The 25,806-nt window shown below is 40.5% G+C and overlaps 1 protein-coding gene across 18 annotated transcripts in view; it reads right to left on the bottom strand.

Annotated features, from left to right (window-relative positions):
• The window catches only part of foxp1b (forkhead box P1b), a 155,400-nt gene that overhangs the window by 115,684 nt on the left and 13,910 nt on the right, over positions 1-25,806 (bottom strand). For 15 of the 18 annotated variants that reach the window (XR_006376258.1, XR_006376257.1, XM_044181774.1 and 12 more), the window contains exons 2-3: positions 20,519-20,617; positions 1,635-1,678 (exon numbers count right to left, since the gene is read on the bottom strand). The gene's annotated coding sequence lies outside the window, so the exon portion shown is untranslated. The remainder of the gene's footprint in view (positions 1-1,634; positions 1,679-20,518; positions 20,618-25,806) is intronic. The other 3 variants (XM_044181658.1, XM_044181674.1, XM_044181666.1) reach the window with 2 other exon arrangements.

Below are 25,806 nucleotides of genomic sequence, written 5' to 3' on the forward strand. Positions count from 1 at the left end.
TTACTATCAAACTGTTTTGCAAAAACACTAACTTGGAAATGATCAGCGTGTGTAGTTCCTCACCAGCAAGTCAATGTACTGCTGTAAGACGAACTGAAATTGGGTTGGATGGTGTACAACATGATCGAACACCGTGACTGCCATTTTGACCGGCCTCGTCAGACCACAAGACAACGCGTAGCAGCTCTGGCACGGCAGGGAGGCACGACGCTGCTATGGGGCTCTAATATATTCAAAGAGGGATCATTTACTTAAGGCTTGCATCCAAGGATCAGTCTGGCCTTCATTAGCCTCAATCTGACACGGATGTGAACAACATGTTGGCTTGCCACATGAACACTGCCCCTCCCCTCCCCTCTCCAAACCCCAAACACTCAACTCCCCTCCCCTCTCTGAGACCTGCACAGCAAATTCCTCTGGAAATATCACAGGTTGTTAGCATTCCAGAGAGAATTTTACATGGGTGTACACTCAGGCCTTAATTAGAGACACTATTTGATCATTCAGCAGCTGGGCTTTATTAAAAATCTGGGTTCACATTGGCCTACAGTCACCCCCGGCTCAATGCGAAAGAACTCACAGAGGCAGAAGAGTCTATGAAACGAGAATATGAATATTCATTACTTGATGCATAGGGTCCCTGTACGAGAAATCTACGCCCCAGCAAAGCAGTATTTACACTCAGTTTAGAACAACATTTGGAACATCTTGACAATATTAGTATTTCATCACTCAGTGTCATCCACCTCTGAGTTGAAGAAGGTGGATGGATTTTGTGTCTCTCTTTTTTTTTTTTTTTTTATTTATTTGTACCATTTTTATTTTGAAAAGCTGACCTGAGAAATAACTTCAGTAAGGAGTCTATCTAAATTAAAAGATTTTTTTTTATAACTAATACATATTCAACATATATTTAAATAATAAAAATCCGCAACCTCAATCAAAACACAACATTCTAACCTTATACAGAGGTCTACTGAAAGCCTAAATGTCAGCACAGAACCTGAGCTACATCGACCTGAAAAGAGCCGAAGAGATGTAAACTATATCTGACCAAGGTCGACAGGGACTATAAAACAAACACCGGGTTTAAGGTGAAGTCTTCCCTGCGTGAAGGTTAGCCATGTTTTGTGTTTACACTACACTGCAGGCTTTGAAATTGTTTTGCGGCATGGAGCCTGCCCAGGGTCATTGTTTGTTTTTGACGTGTTTATACACCACACAAGGAGTAATGACTTCTAAGATAGTCAGGGGATGCAGACATGATCCAGCAGACTATCTGCACTTTTCTTTACTTTTCAGGTTCACAGTCAACTTTCAGTGGTCAACACTGAGAGGACTCACACTGACTGGGCCTTGTCACTGTCGTCACGTGCGGCATCATACAAAGGGATGTAAATATGCAACTGCATCAGGAAATGAGGAAATCAGTTACTATGCAAAACCTTTCTTATCATTTTGCGGCACTCAAACTCACAACAATTTCCATAATGCCCATATTTGAAAAGACATTCAAAACTAGTTTGTCCAAAAGTTAGAAAATAATGATGAGTTTGATGCAAAGCTAATACGCAAGTAGTGTTTCTGTGTTAACTGACTTGCGCTGTCTACTGACGTGCATGAGAAGTACTTACTTTGATCTCTGGCTCCACAGGATGTCACCAATGGAGTCTCCTGACTGGACCGGCAAGCAGCAGATAGAAGGGGAGGAGAGAAGAAGAGGAGAGGCGGTAGGAAGGAAAGTCAGGGGGTGGGGGTGGCAAAAAGGAAAAAAAAAAAAACAGTGGAAATTATTTCAAACATGAAGGTGACTAACGAAAAAGCAAACACAGTCACCTTATTAAATAGTAAGAGTGGAGTCACCTCAGATGTTATTTGGTTGATAGGTGTTATGTGTGTGAGTGTACACACACATGCACCCACCTCTGAGTTGAGTATGAGAGCAATAGTGGAGGGACACAAAACAGGTCACTTTCAAATTAATATTCATTAAGGCAGAATTAAATAGGTTTCAACACCCCCAATATATATCTGTGGATACATATTTAGCATCTCAAATGAGAACTCCCTTGATTAAACAAATACTGACACATTCCAAAAACTGTAAATGAGTCCAAATTAATTTGAGCATTGCACTAATTGCATTTAAACACTGCTCCTCCTTAACCTTAGATCAAGCACTTTTTAATTACTTGCTTCTGAAGACTGAATCCCGACAGTGTTGATGGAAAAATAAAAACAGTGTAAGTTTTACAGCACAATATATTTTATTCATATATATAAATGAAGCTCCACCAGAGTGAACAACTGAGCAAATAGCTTGTTCAGGGTATTAAAATGCCCTTTTCAAATCACCACCACACATTTGCACTCTCACAGTTGAGCTCTCGGTGCCCCATACCCTTCGCCTTAACTCCTTCCCTCCGTTTGCAAACACAGAGGGAAGAAACAGCAAAATGTGTTTCCTGAAAGGGAAGAGAGGTGGAAAAAGCCCATCCTGCCCCGAGAATCACCGCCGCCCCACCAGCCACTGGCCTTTCTGCAGAGGCAGCAAAAGTTCCCCGAGAGGGGAGTGTCTGCCAACTCAAACAGGGCTCATTCTCCTCTCTGTGGGCCACCAGCCGTCCATGTGGGCCTGCGCTGCGCTTCCTGAGGGCTCGCTGCAGCTGGAGCACTTTGAATAAAGGTAACAGCAATGTCACAGCTACTGTAAACTTTCTAGGCTGCTCCTGTCAGCAGGACGTTCCCAATCAAAGCAGAAACAACCCCACCTAAAACACAACGCTTCTTTTTTTTTTTTCCATGTCCAAACTTCCCACGAATCACAAAGAGAGCACACAGGCGAGAGGGCAACCACTGTTCCCTGATCATGCCAAACAAACTGCCAAGAGACCGGGAGTGACATTCAGCTCCGGGGTTTAAAAATACGAGCAATTTGAAAATGATTAGAGTCTTATTTTATTGTTGAGCGTCTGACACAGGAGAGAAAACCAGAACAATCAAGCCAACTGACGTTTTTTTCCTGCTGAATTTAGAAACACTAATTAGTTTTGCTCTCGTAAAGCCAACCTGAAAACGACCAATTAGAAAGTGAAAATGAGACGTGCAGAGGAAACAAGAGCTTGTCATTTCCACTGTTGAAGTCCCATATGCAACTTTACTGTGCTGCCTACTAAACCTGATGTCACGTACACACTTAATGGCACTTTACATCAAATAGCGTTTTGCTTAGTTAGAAGGAAACTATTACAGATCTGTATGGCCACATCAAACCCAGGCTGAGCAGCTTGGGCATGCAGATGTCTAAAGCACCAGGCTGGGGAGAGGATACAGCCCACCAGGCTGACCACAGCACCAGCTGGTTTCAGCTATAGACCTACCAGGGCCAAAATGTTACCCCCTCACAGGTGCCTTGTTTCTATGAATTTCCTCTTTCAAGTGTACTGGAATAATTCCTCTGCATGTAAAATTGTTTCATACAAACCGGTTGGTACCTTCATGTACACATTATTTCACACAGACACAGTATATTTCACCGGCTGAGTGGGGTTGGTTCATGTTTAGCCATTAGAACTTAACGTAAAACTTGTGGAAATTATCTTCAGGAATTTCACTGCTGTTCCCCAAGCAAACAGTGGCAAGTGTTTCATCACTGTCGGACTGAAGACGGATGGGCTGTCAGTGCCTTCCCCTGTTCAGGATCCAGCTCCTGGGTTGGGAAGTGGCTAAAAAAGGCCGGGGCTACGCTTTCCAGGCTTTCGCCTTTTACTGGGAGTAATTCTCAGATGCCAGGTCGCTGCCAACGTCCTTGCAGCCAATGGCAGAGAGGCCAGTAAGTTCACATTAACTGCAGAGTGTAACTGCGCTGAACATCTGCTCATGAATGAGAGCGCTGCCCACTAACTCAGCGAGTTGAGGCCCACTGATGAAAAATTCAACATTCTCCTGGCTGGCACGCTTGTTTTGCACAATTCTCCTGAGCCCCCAGAATTATATTAAGAGAATTTCAGCACGGCCTGGTGTATCTGAGAGAACAGCTGGCACTGAAAAGGGATCTGCCGCTCTGCGAGAGCTCAGGGACTTCACACGGGATCTGCCTTCTCCTACACCATTTGTCCTTGAAGGAAAAAAAAAAATCAGTGTTAAGCACCCAGGTAATAATAAGAAAGCAGAGGCAACATTTAGCTGATTACCCCACCCATGTGTGCTACAGTGGACGGAGCATAACCAATGAAGACATGAATCGATATGGAGTGGAAAGAGAAGACAGAGGGGCAATTGTGACAATAAGTAGCTCCCTCAGGAGACCTATTCACTATACCTCTGCTTTGTTTGGCTTGTTTAGCTCATTAGATTGTTAACCAGGAAGGACCTGCCCCCAACCCCACAATATGGAATCAGTTTAATCAGAAACAGAAGCAGTCTGTTCAGAATGCGACTACATCAAAGACCTTGGAAAGTATGAAGGCAGTCCCACAATCCTGTCCTTCAATTGCTGCAATTATGTGCCTCATTAGTTTATGATATTACTGGAGAGACAAAATAGACAAAATAAATCATTGACTATTAGCCAAAGAAGGCAATTTTACTATAAGATATAATCAGAAAATCCTAACTCAGTGTATACATTGACATAAACTGACAGGCTTTCATACGAAGATGATGAAATAGCTTCTCAGTTTAAAAATGTTAAGTTTAAGGAAGTGATGACTCCTAGCCAACACTAAGAATAAAAGATTACCACACTCTGTAATTTCACTTCTGTCTTTCCGTGAAATACAGTTAAAAGATTTCCATATGTCAGCACAGAACACAACCTGAGTGACTCTATGACACTTTTATCTCAGTGTTGGTTTGATCTTAATCTTGGTTTCTTGCTCTTTTGTACAATGCACTGAATCATGTGGAAAGCATAGCAAGAGCCCCCAAAAAAGGTCTGTGAATATAATATTGCCACTGAAAACCAAGAGGATGTCTGGAGAGAAGCTAATTTAGCTGGTGACAAATGACAGCACTTTGTCTTCCTGACAAGATCCCTGCTTCATCAAATGTCCAACTTCACATGGAAATAGGAAATCACACATTATCACACTGACAAACAATTACAACCATGTCATTAGCAGCAACCCTGGGCCTGAAACCATTAACAAAACACAATGTTTCACACCATGCTAACCATCAGAAGAAACACAGGATGGAGATGAAAAGACACATATAAATCACTCATGACACAAACAACCTGATGCTTATAGTTTGGGAAGGATCGAAATGCTGGGAATGAGGGTGATAACAGTTCTTTGTGCCAACTAAATAAATCACAAAATAATCTCAAGCAATCTAAAGTTCCTCATCTCTGAATAAAGATTTATGTCTACGTTGATGACAGAACAGTGCTTGCCTTATATTAAAAGTCAACACTTTAGAGGAGTTTCTCTCTAAGTGACTTAATCAGATACAGAGCATTAGTATCTTTTTTAATACATCTCCCAGTGTCAGGCAGCAAATGAAAAAGCTAGCCTCTGTAAATATGACTGCTTACTTCTAACACAAACATTGTTGACACCTAATGTAATTTCAGCGGGACATCCAACTGAAAGCACACCGGGGTAATATAATGCTCTTAATGAGAATTCCTTCCAGCTTGAGACCTTGGCGAGATAGCCATAATGCATGGCTTCTCTTTTTAATAAAATAATTGTTACAGTTATTAAAGATGAATCTCATCACAGTCGAGATGACAAAATAATTCATTACCAAAACCAAGGCTTTAAATAGCTGCAAATTATGAAGGCCTACCCCCCCCCCCCCTTGAAAATACACTTCCAGATAAATGGGTTCGTTATTTCATATAAATATTAGATATATGCTGCCCTTGAAAGGAAAGAAATATTGCAATTGTCCATTAAGAAGTTTGCAGACACACAATGCACCATGCACATTAAATCAATCAATAAACAACAACCATCAACCAAAACTAAAATGTATTTGATTCTGTATCAATACATTATGAGCCTTATTTCTAGTTATAACTCATAGCACTGTGGCTGCATAATCTATAATTTATTCTATTTTCTCTTAGTATGTCCTTTTTTATGTCCAAACAAACCTTTAAAGAACTTCCCAAGCTGGACAATTGGCCTATATTGTCATCATTATGTATTGTTATTATTTACATTACAGCCATAACAATTAGTTTCTGCATTAAATCATTAGCTACATTTAATATCTATTAACACTGTCATTATTTCCATTTACATGCCTAATGGTGGTTACCATACATGCTCATGCAAACATACTACAAATATTATGCTATACACACTTACACTATCCTATTCTGTTTCTGAATTGTTGACGCTATAAAGTGGCAATCATAATGGACAATTGAAACTATTCAAATGATTAATTAATACATTGTTTAATCTAGATTAACTAATCAATTCACCTAACTATCAGCAGTACATATAATCACATGGTAACAAAACAACACTGGTTTGTTACTGCCATATTCCAGTTCATAATCCTCTTTTGGAAGCTGCAGTGTTCCTCCACACAGGACCTCCATGTGTGAAACAGAACAAGCACTGGAGCACATGTTTGTACAAACTTCCACCAATCCCCCACCCTTTCCCGTTCACAGCTCTCTTCTAGCTTTATTTATGTATTCAAAAGAGATAATTTACAGTGATGGCATGGAAACTTCCCAGCATGCCTTTTAACCTGTCATTTTTCACTCTCTCCGCAGCAGGATGTCCAGAGGAAATGCTTTATTAAGATCCTGCCGACATGAAGAGCTGCTGTGACTTACTGGTGCATTACTGTCTAAAAGGCAAAGTTATTTAGACCAATAAAAGGCTAATATATTGTTGGAGTGGAATTACACAGAAGTTATCTCTGCCTTAATAACATCACCGCAACCCCTGATGTTGTTTAGATCAATAAAGCCCATTAAAGTACAGACCTCAAGCGCAGATAAGACTGCACTGCCACAGCAAAATACTGCTCGCTGGCATCTGAGAGAGCAGAGGTCTTTCTCTGGCAAACAAAAAGTGGCCAAAATGAGAAAAACCCTTCAAACTTAATACCATAAAAACTTTAAATCCAATGAAGTTCATTGTCTACCTTATGGAGCCTTCTGGTCTGCTGGCAAGGCAGATAAACAAGTGGGAAGATACTAATGGATTTTAGATATTGGCCAGACAAAGTAAAATAAAGGTGGTGGGGGGGCTTGCCTTACCACTCCTGATGTTAGAGCAAAGGTGAACCTGTACTACAGTCCTCAGCTCCATCTCTGCACTGAGTTTCCTGTTAGGAAGAGGGGGGCTTTAAACAGTTTCTTCTTTCAACACTGCCAACAAAAAGCTACTATAAAACCCACTCTGGACCTTCGTCTTTGTCCTCTTCCACTGTTACATAAGGGTTGAAATTTTCCATGTATTTTTAACTTGCGTGCCTCTAATCATTATTGTAATCTAGTGTGATGATGTCATTGTAAACAGTTGCTGTTTCTGAGACGTGATGTATTTAACCCACTTCTGAGAGGAGGGAAAAAAAGAGCAAATATGCATATGAGTGAAAGTACACTTCAAAACCAGAAAAAAAAATGTCACCGTCTAAAGCCGGTTACAGTGGTAAGGTCACCAGACTGTATATCCCAGTGTTTTGAAGGTGGTTTTCCATCATGCTGTGCTCATTCTTAGCAGTGTCCACCAGGTGATGCACTAAATCATCTGTGCAGCGACTGTCCATCAGCCCCTGAGGTGTGATGACCACACTCTGCCACTCCCTTGAGGCATCGCCCCAAGATATGATGACAACACAGAAAGGACTCAGGAGTGTGTGTTTGTGTGTGTGTGTGTGTGTGTGTGTGTGTGTGTGTGTGTGTGTGTGTGCGCGCGCGCGCGCGTGTGTGTGCATATGTTGTACATTCGCTTTTGGGAGTGCAGACAGCATTCACGTGCACTTGAATTGCAGCACAGAGAGACACCACAGTTCTCCACAGGAAACCACAGGAAACAGAGTTTTGACGCAATCTCTATAAGCATGTGAAATGACAAACAAGATTGTTTTTTTTTTTTTTAGTACAGCATGTCCCCTATGGCTTATACACTGTCAATAGGAAGTTTACAGACACCAAGCTACTCAGGTGGGGGAACTGCACTCAAAACAGAAACAATGTTTAAAAAAAAAAAAGCTTTTAAAGGGTTTCTGGTGCTTTTTGCGCCCTCTCACCTCAGTGTGTATTTCAGAGGACCACTCTGGCAGATACTAAGTAAGTATACTACTAAGACTCTCCCGAAAATGTTTCCATCCTCTTTATTCTTTTCTTTTTTAAGTTTGCCCTTGCTGTCATCATCTAGCAGCTGTAGTCACTGGCACACATTATTGATTACAACAACCAGGCAATTTAATTTGCGAATAGGAGATTGTTATTACACTAACTTTACCTTAATACAGTGAAAGGCAGTTCCATTCTTTTTTCTTTTTTACATAAAATTAAATTTGAGCAGTTTTCTGCCTGGGGTCTAAAGGCACATGACTGCACTTCTGTCCATTTTCAGACCTACAGTTTTTAGCAACAGAAGCAAAATATTAGTGTGACTGCAGGCTTAGATTTCAATATTTATAAAAAGCTGTTGAATGTAATTAGCAGCATCAGACAAATGCAACAGAGAGATCTTCAAGAGGTCTGAAAAAGTATTTGTCAAACAACATCTGAGTACAAGACATTTAAAGGCCTTGAATTTAGATAATTTCATGTAAATCATTTTAGAAAGCTACATAGACAGGACAGAAGATTCTTGTGTGTATCCAATGCACATACACACACAGGCCACTGTAATGATTGTGAATAATATCCTTGCAAAATGATCAACTCTGACAATGTAATATTACCCAACAATAAATACATCATAGCTGAAAAAAAGGAGAGAAGAAAAGAGAGGAATAAAAGGCACACGAGAGAGACGATCTTCTACCAGCTCCAAGTGAAAGCATAAATAAAGTGTGGCACATCTTTTACCTTCTTCAATTATCTGCCTTTTGACATGCAAGCTGAGCACAGTGTAATTAACATCTCAGGAGATAATGGGGTCGCTACTCACTGATCAATCTCACACATATTATTTGCCTTTTACCAATCCAACCTTCTGTTATTCTAGGAAGGAAATATTCCACAATGGATTTTTTCTTCTCTTTTTGGGTGGGGCCATTTAATAAAACTCTGGTAATAGGCCTAATGACTCATCCAATTGAGCTCATCTTCGAAAACATCAATTATGCTAAGACCCAGCTTACACTCAAATAGAGCCTTTAGCTATCACAATAAATAACAATTTTTTTTTCCAATTCATGCAAGATGTAACCATGATCAATTACAGACAGCATCACAAGACAGAAAAGAATGAATAAAAATTGTAGACTGTAGATTCTCTAACTCTGTTCCCTATGTGACTTTAGCAGTAACAGGTGTTGTAGCTGGACCCTCTGACCTGGTGAAAACACTTAACAATACAATCTGGAATTTATTTGACCTCCTCAGTGTTGGCTAAATTCACTTGTTTTTGAACAGGGTTCGTTTAGCTTATGAATGGATATAAGCTTTAACATTCTTAACTCATTACAACTGAAGACATGTCTCTTAACTCCAATATATACAAATATTACTGATTCACTCAACCTTTTACCAGCTCAAAATGCACATAAACTCAATCTCTGTACTGTACACAAAGTTCAGAATAGGGGAACATTACTACAACAGGTGGTGCTGTACTTTAAAGCTCTTAAATTTGCTTTTATATAAAGGAGAACCACATGTTCTACTGAACAAAGAGTCAACCCATACTGACCAATTAATAAAACTGCTGTCACAGGTAATCCCTGGTTGTCACCATTCACAGAGACTTAAGTCAGCAACTGTAGCTTCATATACATCACTGCTAAACCAAATGACATTACAAAAGAATCAATAACCAATAATTAATAAATAAAATACCCAACCTTGTAACAAGTTGGGATGAATTGATTTGCACAATTTGCCTCATCACCTTTTAAATGTATAGATACTATATTTTGTATAGTCATAATCCTCAACATCCTCACAACCTGTGATGATACGCAACACTGACCAAAGATCAAATCTCAACAATGTCACAAGTACTTTGACAGCACCACAAAAACCCAAGCTAATTTTCAGCCAGAGCATATCTCTATATAACATTTACAAAACATACTGTAACAAGTTTTTATTTTTTTGTTTTTTGTTTTTTTTAATTAGTTCTGTTACAAAACCCACCGCCACTCACCAACCAACAATGTCTGCATGTCATGGCTATTCCAAACAAGTATGGTGACTTGCCTGCCCCCCTACACTATGTACGTGACAGAACTGCAAGGTGGTTCTCTCTCAGGTTATTTGCCAGATGCCTTTGAACAAACCTCAAATTATGAGGTTTATGTTGTTCTGTTTGTGTGTCCCTCCCTCTATGTGTTTCTGTAAGGTCGAAAGGTCTATCTGTCCCCTGAAAGAACTCACCGGCACACAGCTAACCAACTAGGGTAGCGGGAGCAGGGAGGGCACATATCAACATACAGTACAGGGACTTTAAATGTACTGATAGAAGCAATGACTGAATACCGTAAGGGGAGAAACCACACTTCCTCTTTAAGAGACTGAGCTGGCAAAAGTACGTAATAACTGTGTCCCTGTAATGACAACCGCTGCTTAAGTTGCATCACTCACAGATCTGTTAATAGTACCTCATGTGTTGGAACTGTGGTATTAAACCTCAAGACTGAGCATAATACTTGCTATTATTTGGTAATGCTACTAGCCTGCTACTCCAGACTTTTTAGTGCCACAGCAATCCTTTATTATTGGGGCTTTATTTATTGTCATTCTGTCACTCAAAATGAAGCTGTTTAATGTAAAGGGAGTAGTAGGCCTTAGTAAAAGCATCTCTTGAAGTGTTGCCTATGCAAGCAGGGCTAACTAGTGATACTTAAAGTTGACTGTATTAAGTGTATCCACAAGTAGATCAATTTTCAGCACTTTCTGTCAGGAATTCAGTGTGAAACATTGCAATGACAAAACAGATGTTAAGCAGGTGTTTACAAGGGTCTATGTTCACTCTTCTTTTTTAATTATTACCAAACGTGCATTTCAGATGGGATGCCAGTGTCTGCTTCACCAAAACTGTAAAATTAACTAGATGAAAAAACTGATTCTCCCATCCCCCCCACTACACCTAAACCAATTCTAGCAAAATCACTGATAGTTTTCTACAGTCTTTTTGGCCCCCTTTACAACAGGCATTAACGTGTGTCCTGGGTGATCCGATCACAAGTGGACAGCCCTAAGTACAGTTGTGAATGCACCCATGACGCATTGAGGACGCACTGAGATCCAATCACTCAGACCACATTTGGAGGTCTGACTATAGCTGCACGGCACAGCTAGCAGCAGTTTGCGGTTACTTTAGCAACAAGTAAAACTATCTTTCTATCAGGAAACTCTGTAAATCACTGAGAGTTGAGGCAGAGCAGCCAGAGGTTATCAGAGAGAAAATATTTTATACATAAAATGTGACCAAAATCAGTGAATAAAGTTATAAAGTTGTGTTTTTGTACAGTAATCAGTGAGAAAAGGCCCCCATGAATACTCTGCTCCAGCGGCATCTGTCATTTTTCCAACCTAATTCTTGTCTCATTTGTGGTCTGATAAACAGTAAAATCATCTAATTCAGATTAAAAATAACAACGTATTTGATCTTTTCAAACGGAAACGATGTACATGTTTATCTGCATATAGAGCGGGGAAGTGAGATCCGATCACAAGTGGTCACTCAAGACCATCTCTCCAAACCTCTCTCTCTCTCTCAAAACCTAACACGGCAGTGGCGGATGGCCGCCCACCATTGAGTCTGGTTCTGTTCAAGGTTTCTGCCTCTTAAAAGGAAGTTTTTCCTTGCCACTGTCGCCAAATGCTTGCTCATGGTGGGATATGTTGGGTTTCTGTAAATAATATTATAAAGAGTACAATCTAGACCTGCTCTATAGGAAAAGTACAATGAGATAACATCTGTTATGAATTGGCGCTATAAAAATAAATAAACTGAACTGACACGCATGTGGCGACGCATTCTAAAGCCAGGTGTGAACAGGTGAGCTGTCCACTTGTGGCCGCAAAAAAAGGAGCATGGCCCTATCTTGAGCCAGTGTTTGGTTTGTCTGTTCTGGGCTACTGTAGAAACATGGCGGTGCAACATGGCGGCCTCCGTGGAATAGATATAAACAGCTCATTCTAAGGTAATAAAAACACAACAATTCTTATTTTCAGGTGATTATAAACTAATGACAACATACTTATAAATATAATATATAATATAATATATTCCATTTCTGCCAATAGCTCCTCCTAAATGTTACACACTGGACCTTTAATGCCAGGTATAAACAGGGCCTTTCACTATACAGACATCATCTAATGTAGAGAGAGAGAAAATGTACATGTCAGAAAGATAATATACATACTCTTTGAAGGTCAAAAACTTTGAAAAAGACATAAAATCACAATGGGCAAAAAAGATACAAGAGCTGATCAAAAGAAGTGAAATTAAGACAATCACTGCTGTTGTTGCTGCGGGGAGTGTTATAAGCTGTACTTTGAGTGTATTATTAACTGAGCGATGCCTGGACACGTGGGGGCTGTTTTACAATTTAGGCTTTAACAGATGTGCGTTTTATGTGGCAGGTTCTCCAGAGTTTAGATGCCGCTGTCCACATAGATGAGGCCGTAAGGCAGGTCATAAAACCTGCCTTTGAAACTTTGGTAGGATTAATGTCGACATGACAGCTAGTGGGCAGAGATCTGAACGGCTCACCTTTTCAGCACACTCACATGTTTACTACTCAGTATCCCACCAGATGAAAGCCAGGGATGGCAGGACTTTGCTAGGTGAAAAGTTGTGTCTGCTACATGTTCAATTCTATCTGTCTAATAAAGTAAAATTTCCTGCATATCTACTCTTGGGTGGTATGAAATAATGTGGCACACACTTGCATCTTTAAAATTAGCAGTTTACCGTACAGTGAATACTGTACTGTAGGATGACAACAAAGGCAATTGTACTGCAACCAAAGTGTACAGTGTAATTACTGGGATTTACACATTCAACTCCCCCCCAACCCTTGTTTTACAAGGTGGAATTCCTGGCAGGGTACACACACACACTCTCTTTTGGACTGTCTTAAAACACACACTCTGTTTTACACTTGCACTTTTTTTCTCATATGCTCAATTTTGCTCATTTTCTCTACTTCAAACATAGATCACTGTTTTCCTTTTTCTGTAACACCAAGGACAATTTGTGTCACACAATGCAATCTTAATGCTTCACACTCCTTATTCTCAGTGACCTGTGTTGACTTTGATACCACCTCCTGGGCTAGGCAGGAAGGCATGCTGAGTGAGCTCTCTGCTGGCTGTATCCAGACCCAGCCTCTTACACAATGCAGCCTGCCTGGCCCTGCAGCAGGCCAACCCCTCCTCCCCAATAACCCACTTCCCATTCTTGATCAAACCTGGGGATTGTAGTGTGAGGGTGGAGATGAGAAAGATGGGAGGAGGTGTGTGTGTGTGTGGGGGGGGGCACATCCTGCGTGAAACCGCATCCTGAACAAGCATCGCTGCATCTCACTGTAAATAAATACTCTCTCCTCCGCGCAGCTTCCGTCAACTGTCACCGCCTTGGCTCCCAATCACCTTCAAGTCCAAACAGGAAAGTGCAGGGAGGCGAGGGAGATGGCAGATATGAGCTTTAATTTGCTTCTCACTGCACTTTAGCCCGGTTGCACACTGCTTCCTATTCTCCTGCTCTGACCAGCTGCCCCGGCTTCGTTCCAGACCCTGAGTCCTTCCTGTCACCTTTCATTACCACATTATCCAGGAGGAGGCTCCCTGTGTAGCCGGGAAATCACCATTTGGTGGTACTCCCCCTCCGTTTATGTAGTATTGTGCGAGACATTCAAAGCCACGCGCAACATCCTCAAAGGAGCGCTGCTGCCTTGTTACCTGCTAATCCCCTGGGCATTATCACAGGAGATGCAACTGAACAACAGAGCATGACGAAGGCAATAACTAAGACATGACAAGCTCACAGTCCATAAATTGCTTTGTGTTGCGAGACTCTCATCAGATATGTTAATATCTAATATTTGATTAAGTATTAAAGCCCTGCTTGTTGTGATGCCAAACCAAGCTGCACATTATATGACAAAATGTTTTTGATTATAGGCAAAACCAGGAACAGAAACAACCACTCAATGAAGGGAATTTATATGGTAGCAGCTCCACTTAATGTTTATATTGTTGTCCTATGTCAACTTTTCTTTCAAGAGTGAGAGCATCCAGGCCCACAGTCCTCCAGCACTTCTTGCATTGTTTTATTACACTTGAATGAGTTGAGCTGAAAATTGCATGCAGCTGCTGACTGCAGCGCATCAGTGTTTGGCCTGGGCTTAGCTTGCCCACCATGCTTGAAAAACCATTCAGTAACTGATCTGTCAAGACTGTGAGCCTCATCTACATGCTTTCTGTATGGGTGCTTGTTTGATATACAGAAATTAAATGGTCATTGAAATCAAAATGGTCATATATATATATATATATATATATATATATATATATATATTTGCATAATTTATATTTTAAGGACACCAAACAGGGTGATAATTTTTTTCTTAAATGTCAATTAAATCAACACATTTTTTCACTGATAAATTGCTAAATATTAGTCAAATGGAATTAAGATGAGGACAGCCCAAGCTCTAATCTGTACACAAAACTTAGAATTTCATTCTAAGCAGTTTACTGCTTTAACAGTGATGACATTCTATGTGCAAAGGGTGCAATGCGAGATTACTTCTATTCAAAATCATAAAAACAATGATCTGAGAGTAAAGGATGAAGGAAGTAAGACTAAGCTAAATTAGTCTCACAGTTAAACATTCTGTATCCAACAAAACACAAGTTGTTTCAGTAAAATATCTCCTTGCTGTTTGAAACAGGAAGAGAGAGGGTGACTATTATTATTTTCCAACCAAATTGGCAGTTAAGATAGGTACTTCATGCAAACCCGTTCATGGGAATGTTTTGCAGTAGAAAAAAAGCAAACAGTACAGAGCAAGTGACGGATATAAAGCCAAAGATATAGTGCCATCTGTCCATAATCGTGCATTTTACATCTTATCAGAAATCAGCTGAATTGGATTAAGGGAGTTACTGATATACAGTATTGGGCCTCTCTTTGTCTTCAAAACAGCAATTAAGCGAGCCATTCTGCATAACTGTTACATTTGTGTTAAGTTGTGTCATCTTGATCAGACGGTTACAGGCGCCCTCCTCTTTGCCTGAAGAGATGGCTCACTGGCCAGACATTACTTTAAAGAGCAGCATCTCACTGAGCATGTCACAACCTGCCTGCAGGTTTGTGTGTGTTTATGTTTTATCCTCAGGACCCCCGATTGTTGTTCATTTCCTGTACAAAGACAAAATAAGCACATAATGGCCAAAATGTATTCTTCCCTGGCCTTCACCTACATCACAGCACTTTTCCGCACAAGTGGCTAACCACAGACAATTATACAATTAAAACAATTTTCCGCATCTATCTCTCAGGCTAATCTAATTCACCATTCGAATGACACTAATAGAGTAAGCCTCTTTCTCTCTCCTTGCCCAAGCAAAGCCTTTTCCTCTGTATCACACAACGCAGCAAAGCCATCTGCAACAGAGGAGGGCCAATAGGAATAGTGTTGTATTTGTTCAGCAGGATGTTAGTGAATAAAGTTAAGACCCAGCAGTTTTTATTACGACCCATAGTGCAGCAAGGAAATAGGGAGGTTCATTTGATTGTTGGTTCAAATTAACCCTTGGGTGAAGAAAAAAGAAAAACAGAGTGACCCTCTTATTTTCTGAGACAACACTCCCTTCAACCAACGCTGACATTAATAATTCATCATGACAAAACACATTACCGGGGAGGCTGAATGTGAAAAAAAAGAGTTGAACGTGACAGAAACATTAAAAGCTGACATTCGGCAGCAGCATTGTGAAAAATAAAATGTAATCTTTCATTGTTTAAATGAACTGGAACATGCATTCCCAATTCAATATTCATACTGAGTCCAATGTCTGATCTGAAGAGAAGCATGAACTAAGATTGCGCCATTTAGGCAGACCCACACAGGGTATGAACGACACAGGGAGGATTTAGCCAAACCTTGACCTGGATATCCTGCAGCTTCGTCCACCCAGTGTGGACAAGGAAGACAGATAGGAACTACTCCTACACAAGTTCAAGGGAAATGCCTGCATGGCGTGGCTCTGTCCTTCCCAACCAGCTCCACCAAGTACAATGGCAGCAGAGAGTTTTATGTTTATGAGCTATCCTGATGGGGATACACATATCCATTAGATATGAGTCCGCCTATAGAGGGGGTCTAGTATTAACCCACAAGCAAGTGCCCCATCAGCAGAGAGGAAAAAGCTGCCTTTTATGGCAACAGATCACAGACTCAAGCCATTGGCCACAAAGCCCACAAATGAGGCGTTAAGTGTAGTGGCAGGGCAGCAGAGAAAGAGGAGCAGAGATATGACCCCATGCTCATCCATGCATAAATCTGCCCTCTGCCTCGCTTTCTTTCTCTCTGTCTTGCTCTCTACCACTCCCCCTACAAAAAAAAAATTATCAAAAAATGCTTAACCACCCAACAACAGTCACCACAAAATAACAACTGTCATCTACAGCAGAATTCATTACAGCATTGGTAATGTTGCAGCCCTGTAATGTAATTTTTATAATTGAATATTAATTCTTATACAATGTTTGGAGAGATTCCTAATGGACGTTTTCTATAATTAACTGCCGGATAGAGGCAGGGCTAGTGCGGCAAAGTTAAGAAACACAACCTGACATGGAGATTGGGAAAGAGAGTGCGGCGAGGGGCCTGCTGGGAAGGTTTCATCATCGTGCCTGACCCCCCCTGCTGCTGGCAATGGCAGGAGATGGGGGGAGCAGGGAGGAGATAGACTCCTCTTCACAGTCAGAGATTTAATTGCACGCAGATTCCATTACCTCTGCACAAATGTCACATTCTCTTCTGATCAGGGGGCACGGCAGCCACTGGCAGCATGGCTGGCAACCAGCCAAACTATAGTGCAGAAAGTGTTCAGCCAATCAGGGCTCCCAGGGCAGACAGAGGTGAGCAGAGGGACAGAAAGGCTACAGTATGGCAAAGATATTAAAAAACAAAGGAGAGTCACGAACACAAAGCAGCTGACAGTGCAATATTCAGGTAGAGGGCAATATGCTGGATTAACAGATGTCAAATATTTAATTGATTTCTGGTGTACAATTAACTATTTATTATTACTATTACTATTTCTATTATTATTATACAATTTCAGTTGGCAACGGTTGGCAAATATAAATGCACTAATTTTCAAATTCATATATTTACAAAATCATACAAATGATATAACAAAATGACATAGCAGTTTAGCCTGAAAATACCCCTTACCTGCCACACTGTATTAATAGTTTACTAAAGAAGCGAAGATAAATAAGTACCCTCAAGCACTACAAATTTGTGAATGTCACCAAAAAAGATTCTGAACTATGCATTTTACATTCATAACAAAAAAATCTGAGCTCATCATACACTGAATATCTTTAAGTATTCTGGACGGTTAATCATTGTTATATCAATACATTATTTGAAAAAGTGGAATTTTCAATTTCAATTTTAATAATAGCCTGCAACGGATATTTTCATTATCGATTAATCTACCAGTTATTTTCTAAATGAATCGATCAATTGTTTGGTCTACAAAATGTCAGCAAAAAGCAAAAAATACCCAGAGCCCAAGGATATGTCTTAACATGTCCTGTGTTGTCCAACCAACAGTACAAAACCCAAAGACATTCAGTTTATTCTCACAGAAGACTAAGAAAACCAGCAAATATCCACATTTGAGAAGCTGGAACCAGTGAATTTTTGCAATTTCTGCTTAAAAAATCTGTTAAATGATTGATTGATTATCAAAATATTTGCAGATTAATATTCCATCGATCACTAATCGCAATTATTGACAAGGTCATTTTGAAACGTTGTAAGGAGGTGAAAGTTTTGGCCCGAAATCCTCTATTTCAACAGCTGCAAATACAACCACTGCCTAAAAATGTTACTGTTAATTAATGACTTCTATATTACTTTGATATTTGAAGAGACAGAAAGTCTTTTTGCTGTGCAAAAGAACCAACAGAGTGGTGAGTATTTCTCTTAATAAACTATAGAATCATTATATCATTTAACATAACCGGTAGTTAGGAGCTAGCTAGGTAGTGCAAATGACAAAGTGGACAGATAGTGAATCCCTGTCAGGATCATACAGTTACAGGTCTACAGTGAAATTGGACTTTGCAACCATTTCAATGCCGCTCACATCACCCACCCAGTGATTGGTTTGTCCGTTCTGGGCTACTGTAGAAACGTGGCGGTGAAACATGGCGACCTCCATGGAAGGACGTCCGCTCCCTTTGTAGATAAAACGGCTCATTCTAGGTAGGGCTGGGCGATATATCGAATATATTCGATATAGTCGAATATTAATTAATGTGCGATATAGCAGATGACCATATCATCATATTCAAGTTTTCAGTGTTTCTGCTGGACGCCGCTGAGGGGTAGTTACGTTACTTTAGTCTGCCATAAAGTGTGTAGATAAGCTCAGGTTGCAGAATAATAGTTAGTGAAAGGCTGTGTGTTGTGTTTGCTAGCCCAAAAAAGAAATAAAAAGTCAGTTTATGTAATGTTACTACGGTGTCTTCTACTCTTCGAGCAGTTGGTCCAGACTGTGAACAGCTAGCTAGTTAACAGCTAACTTTATTACGACAAGAGAAAACGCGATCAATCATCTGATCGCTCCGATTACTCTGCCCGCGGTTCCATCTCCGCAGCTCCAAAACGTATTTGGGAGACCTCGGGTTTTAGGCTATTTTAATTGACTTTAGCCTGATTCGAAGCTGCTAAGTAGCTAGCTGTTCACAGTCTGGAGCAACTCCGCTGTGAAGAGTACAAGAAGACGCCATAGCTCCGTTACACAAACAGGGACAGTATTTCTTTTCTGTGGCAGCAAACACAACACACAGCCGTCCACTAACTACTATACTGCACCCTGAGCTTATCTACACACTTTATGGCTGACTAAAGTAACGTAAGGGAAAGGCTCACTTTCACAACAACACCACAGGTTACCCACAAGGCTATCTTCCTTAACGGCCGGCCGGTAACGCAGCTGCAGTTTGGCTGTGGGTGTGCTCACCAGAGATGGAAGAAGTATTCAGGTCCATTACTAAAGCAAAAGTACTAATACCAACTTTGAAAATACTCCACTATAAGTAAAACTTCTGCATTCTAAACCTTACTAAGGTAAAATTATGTAAGTATTATAGCAAAATGTACATAAAATACTCATTGTGCAGTAAAATGCTCCCTGTCAGTGTTTTACTATTATATATGATGTTTCATTAATATTACTAAAGGATTAATGTGTATGTTGCATTTTACTGCTGTAAATGTTTAAGGTTAAGCTAATTTTTAACTGCTTTATATACTGTTGGGTAGTCTAATCTACAGCAATGCATCATATTCTACAAGATCATCATATGTTTACACTTTTGGAGAATTTACGGTATGTTATTTTAGAGAAAATGTGTATATCGAGATATGTATTGTATATCGCAGCATAGCCTAAAAATATCGAGATATTATTTATAAGCCATATCGCCCAGCCCTAATTCTAAGGTAATGAAAACACAACAATTCTTATTTTCAGATGATTATACACTAATGAAAACATACTTGTAAATATTATATTCCATTTCTGGCTATAGCTCCCCCTAAATGTTACATACTGGACCTTTAAAGCTACGAATATTATATCATTGTTTTAAGCATATTAATTTAATAGCTCTGAATCGGGACCTCAAGGATTAGTGGCTGTGAAGTAACCCTGATTGGCTCTTCTGATTTTAAACAGCCATTCACAAGAGCAGTCTCAGACCTTTATAAATCACTGGCAAAATCGGACATGTGGGCAGCAATTCAGAGGCCTGGAACCAGTTTACACAAATACAGTCCTAGAGTTTAATTTATACAAAATAATTGCAATATTGGTCAGTAAAATTGCAATTAGATTTTCCCAAACATTTCAGCCCTATTCTGTACTATTTGTGTCTTTATCATTCACATCCATGCTCACTGGCCTAAACAGCTGAACAATAAAACTGATGAAAAGCTCAGAATACATCTGTTGGGATCTGCTTCAAGCTAATTATGGCCTGATACAAATAAGCCTAATAGTCAGACCTTACAGTGTTTTGGAGTCACTTCACAGATAAACAGAACACACATTACTGTATGAAATAAGAGAAGGGTTTGTGGGAGGACTGCCACATACCCTGATCACTGGTGCAGGACAGATTGGCACTCCATTCCTCCAATCAGAATTCAGCTCACAGACTTGAGGGCAGGACCACGGGGGGGTTCACAGAGGACACTAACAGAGAGAGAGCGACAGAAAGAAAGAAAAGAAAGGAAGGGGAAAGATACAACTATTACAAACAGGAAGTGAAAAGGTGGGGAAAGCCCCTAGCCTGGTCCACTGAGCCCACATGTACAGAAATGACATAAGGACTGACAAAAGTAAAAGTGATCATCATCAGCCACAAGTATTTGATATGTGATATGACACACTGATTCCTGTTGGCATCTCCTGGCCTACATGCATATCAAGTTATCTGTCATATCTGAACATGCAGATACGCAACTCTGACAGACACGCAAGGTAAAATACTAGCAAAACTGTTTGTATCAGTAACTGGTTTCTGTGGTTCGTTTCTCACCTTAAAACTGTAAACACGTCACAAAGTTGCCCTTTATTAGATTGTTAGAGTGCTTTTGCAATTCCCACATTAAAAAAAAAAAACTTCAAAGCTGCATTAATTTCATATAGCTGTATGTGTTGTCAATCATTGTTGGAAAATGGACAGCAAATATAAATGAATTGTAATGAAACAGAGAGCCAACCAAACATACTGACTATAGGATTTACAAGTTGTATATATTTTTTCTATTTAAAGTTTCCCTATAAGAACACTTCAATTATGTAAGAAAAAAAAGCAACAGCCATCATTTGAAATACATTACTGATACCACATTACAAAAATGTATTACAACAAGCTAACAACATAAACATAATGAGATAGTTACTACAAAAAAGTAATTTAACCACTGTAACACAACACAAAGCTACATGATACACCAACAAAAATCCCACACGTCTCCGCCCTGCAGTAGTCGCCACCTCAGTAAAAAAAACAAATATATATAGAATGTTACATGTTTTTTTACATAAATGATGCATGACTTACCACTACAAAAGCATCTGAAACAAGCTGGACATTTTGTTTATTCAAAAACCTGGTGTTAAGCTCAAAAGCATTCATCTGTAGCCAGATAAACAAGTGGAAAGATGCTAATGACTTCCAGATACGGTTCAGATCATGCAAATGAGGCAGCAGAATGGATGGCTTCTGGTTTTGTCCCTGTCACAGGAGTCATGGCTGCATGTGTGGCTTGTTGCCCTATGATATATGTGTATACCACTTTGCTGTTTAATGTGGCTGTGTCTCCAGCAGCACAGCAAAGCAATTCAGCTCCCAGTTAATTGGCTGGTTCCATGAGAAAGAGTGTCAAAAACCAAATCTATAACTCTGTTTCTGTGTGTGGCGGTGTAGCTCTCCAACCAGACACAACAAACCACAGCCCCGACGTCCCAACTTCTCATAATTCACCAGTGTGGAATTCAACTAACCCCATTAGTGCAGCCGTTGTTTCCACAGCCAGTCCACATTCCTGGCCCTGCCATCGGCCCCAGATAAGACCCCTCTGATTACTCCGTTGCATCCTTGTCATTACTCCCAAAAATATGTTAATCCCAACAGACAGCTTCCCCCCATGGATTTATGGCTGCACTATTGTATCTCTATGTCCATCAAAAGGAGCACTGGCTTTTAAAAGTCCCCTCACTTTGAGATCAACAACAGAGGGCACTCAGTGACTTTAGCCGAGCTCACTGCCATGTCTTCCACATACAGCCTACTGAAGCTTTAAAAACTACTTGATGAGAAGATTGAAAGAAGACGGGATTTATGTGCTGTCTCACAAAAGGGATGTTAAAAAAGCATGGGAGTGCATAAACTTAAGAGGTAGTGGTCATATTTTGAGTCTTTTATGCAAATTAACAAGCACTGGATTTTAAAGAGTGGTTACATTTTATTGTGTCATCTGTGCATGAAAAAGACTAAACAACCAAACACTGAGATATACTGCAAGACGCCGACATAAAGTTAAACTTTTTTTTTTTACCTCTAACTGTAAAGCATTCTCACTTTGTGGCCTTTTGCATGCCAGCTGCTCAACACTCAACTCACTCCTACTTTGGAAACATGTGGTTGTAATCCCCCCTTTTAACTCAAATTACAAACTATGTCAGTTTCTGAAGAAACTCCACATCCAGCCACTTTGCAGCATATGTGTTAATTGCCACTCATTTGTGAGTTTCCAGGCAAACGAGTCAAGCATTTGAAGCTGTCCATTCTTGTTGAGGAGTATGAGAAGGGTCAGAAAGTAGCACCCATCAAGGTGGTTTTTGCTACATAAATTAGTACGGGCCACCTGCACACAACATGTGAAAATATTTGTTGTATACTGCCATTGTTGTTTGCCTCTCCTTAAGCTCTATCCCTCCTGACAAACTTACTCTCCATGACTCCCCTTCAGCACCTAACCCGCCTTTGCCTGTCTTAAGGCCCTGACAGACCAAACCAACGTCAAAGAAGTAGCTGCGACAAAAGCAGACTGTTGCGTCGCCTCACCTGTGTCTCAAAAGTGACACTAGAACACACCACACCGACTACAGCGACCGGCCAACTAGCATGTACGTTCTGTGCCTGCGCGAGAGGTAATAACTCTCCATACCAGCAGGCGGCAGTAGTCTGCATTCGTCATTCAAAAAAGAACACCGGAAGACCCAGGACTTGCGGATATAAACAAAAGCAGCCAAATGGATGTAGGTTTACCAACTCCCGCTCAGACGGTTTCATAACAGCTGCTTCTAAATCGAGAAAATGTCTGATTTCTTGTCTGATCGGAAATGTCTGATCTCCTGTCCTGTTTGTTTTCAATGCAGTGTAACTGGCCGACAATGGGGCGACGGCCTTTATATGCATATGTGTTTGGGACTGAGTGCATCAGGAGGCTAAAAGTATATGCTCTTGTAAGACCTTTATTCTATTTCACATTACAATCCTCATTCAAAAGTACACTTCTGCAGCACCATTATTCTCTCTTAGCAACTCATATTCTATAACTCGTGTTGCCAAGGCTGTTTCATAGGAGCTGAAGCCAAATTGGAAGCAACATCTACAGAGATGCAAGTCAGATGCGTTCTGTCACCTTCACCAACTTAAAACAAAGATGAAAAACAAGATTTTGGCACTGACCATAAGTGAGTCAGTTATTAAATCTAGGTATGTGGCCCTTCATTGATGGGTATCAATGCTGAGGCTACATTAATGGTGTCTTAAATCTGTTTTGTGTTGTCATGTTACACCATGAATTACAATGGAGAACACCTATTCAAATTGTGAAAAAGAAGTAAATCTGGGAGTGAAAAGGGCACAATAAGCCATACATGAACAAGAGATGATACTCACAAAAGACTGCGGACCTGGCATCCATATAGTCAGTGAGATGGATCTGCGTTGTAGCCTAACTTACAATCCCTAAAGTCAAGCCAGTGATCAGGTATCGCAGAGACTGTGACTGCACTGGTGGACATTGGTGCTGTATCGGATCAATGGCTTGACCCATTAAGTCACACCACTCCCAGTACATCATCTAATAAGAGCCGATCTTTGGGAACACACATGGCTGACCCATGCTGCTGGGGACAATTACAAGAGAGTGGTCTTTCAGAGCCGACGCCCACTTGACCCGGTAGCGTAAAGACACGGAGGAGATCCACATGATTTAAACTCCTCCCCAAGACGTGCTGACAAGGTTAGAGGGTCAACGCAGACATTAACAGGTCAGTGTGTGGCCCACTTGGGAACAATTACTCCCGGTCACAGCTAAGTGGACACTTGATTGAACACGACGGAGGCAGGACACACTTCCCACAGATAACAATCCCCAGAGCCATTTAGGATAAAAAGCCCTTGTGATACAGCCTTTATGGGCAAAATTCATCTTCCTTTTCCCTTTTAAAAGAATGTGAGAGTGTGATAGAGAGCCATTCTCTGGGAGAGATGAGTCTCTCAAAGCATTACCATTTTCTAGCAATACTAATAGCTGCTTATGACACAGAAACAATTACAAGGTGACTGGGAGAAAAGGCTAAACAATGGGATAAACTGTTAAGATTTCATTTTTGATTCATGGAAAAAAACAGATATCTCACAAGAGGAATTGTTGTGTCTTGCAACAGACTCATATTTTACAATCAGAACAACAGCAGCAAAACTAGATCAAAACTAAAAGAACTTAACACGGTGACATAAATATACTATTCACAATAAATCTATCACCTCTAATTAACTGCGTGATTGTTGGAGTTTTATACTGTTCAACCTTTAACCTACTGACAGTTTGACCCCTCTCCCCCCACAATGACTAAAACTTAGCCTCGAACATCTGGTGTCTTATGTGTAGACACCCTCCCCAGTTCTGAGTCGTTTCATGTCACAACTCAACAACAAATAGTTTATGTGTTTCATAATGTGTGGGTTTAACATGTACTGTAGAAGAGAAAAAATGAAACAGATGTTTGGGGATAGCTACTGCGGATAAAACAGCAAACTTAGTAATGTGCATCTCTGTGTAAAATGGTCACTCTTGTCCTATAGTCTCTTCGTACACAAATAGGGCTTATCGATTTGCGAACACATTTCCCCAGCATTTGCATAAGCTGTGTGTTGTTTGTGGTATTGTTTCATTTTTTTCAGGGGCTTTGTTTATTTATTTCTCTGCGTTAGAAAATCAGTTTCACATTGTCCCTCGATCTGCAGCGGTGGCTGGTGCTGCAGCTGGTGGTTGTTAGTGGCTGGAGATGACACAGTTCACCACTTCTCCAGGAGACAGCCAGCCTGGAGACCAGCACAGCTGCAGAGCAGGAGGCAGAGTGTAAAACGCATGGAGAGAAGAGAATAAAAGAGAGGAGACTTTGCCTTTTTACAGCTAAGATAAGAAGGTAAAGAAATTGCTTTGTTGACAGGCGTATATCACTCCAGAGGCGAAGCTCATCACTTGCTTTTTTGAGGAATCAAGTCCAACATTAGCAGAGAAAAAAACGAATTCCTGCAGAGAATCCCTCTCCCCTATCTCTCTATCCCGCCCTCCTCATTAACGGGGCTCTTTTCCAATTCATTTATGACCCCTGAGATACAACCTTCCCAAAGAATTCAGCAAAGTGAGACAACATTAGCCCATTTGCACATGCAGTGTGCAAAAGCAACAGGCTCGCCGGCTGACCCATTGGTTGTTGTGGCAGTCAGCTTTATCCCCCAGAACCGTTTTGTAACCAAGTGGGCATCATGTGAATGCCATCTGGGTACCACTTATTTAAAGCTGGCAGAAGTCCCGTGGCAGCCAGCCTGGCAATGAGGAGAAGGGAATAAATTGCAT

The sequence above is a fragment of the Siniperca chuatsi genome, linkage group LG2 (assembly GCF_020085105.1).
Source record: "Siniperca chuatsi isolate FFG_IHB_CAS linkage group LG2, ASM2008510v1, whole genome shotgun sequence".
Classification (NCBI taxonomy): domain Eukaryota; kingdom Metazoa; phylum Chordata; class Actinopteri; order Centrarchiformes; family Sinipercidae; genus Siniperca; species Siniperca chuatsi.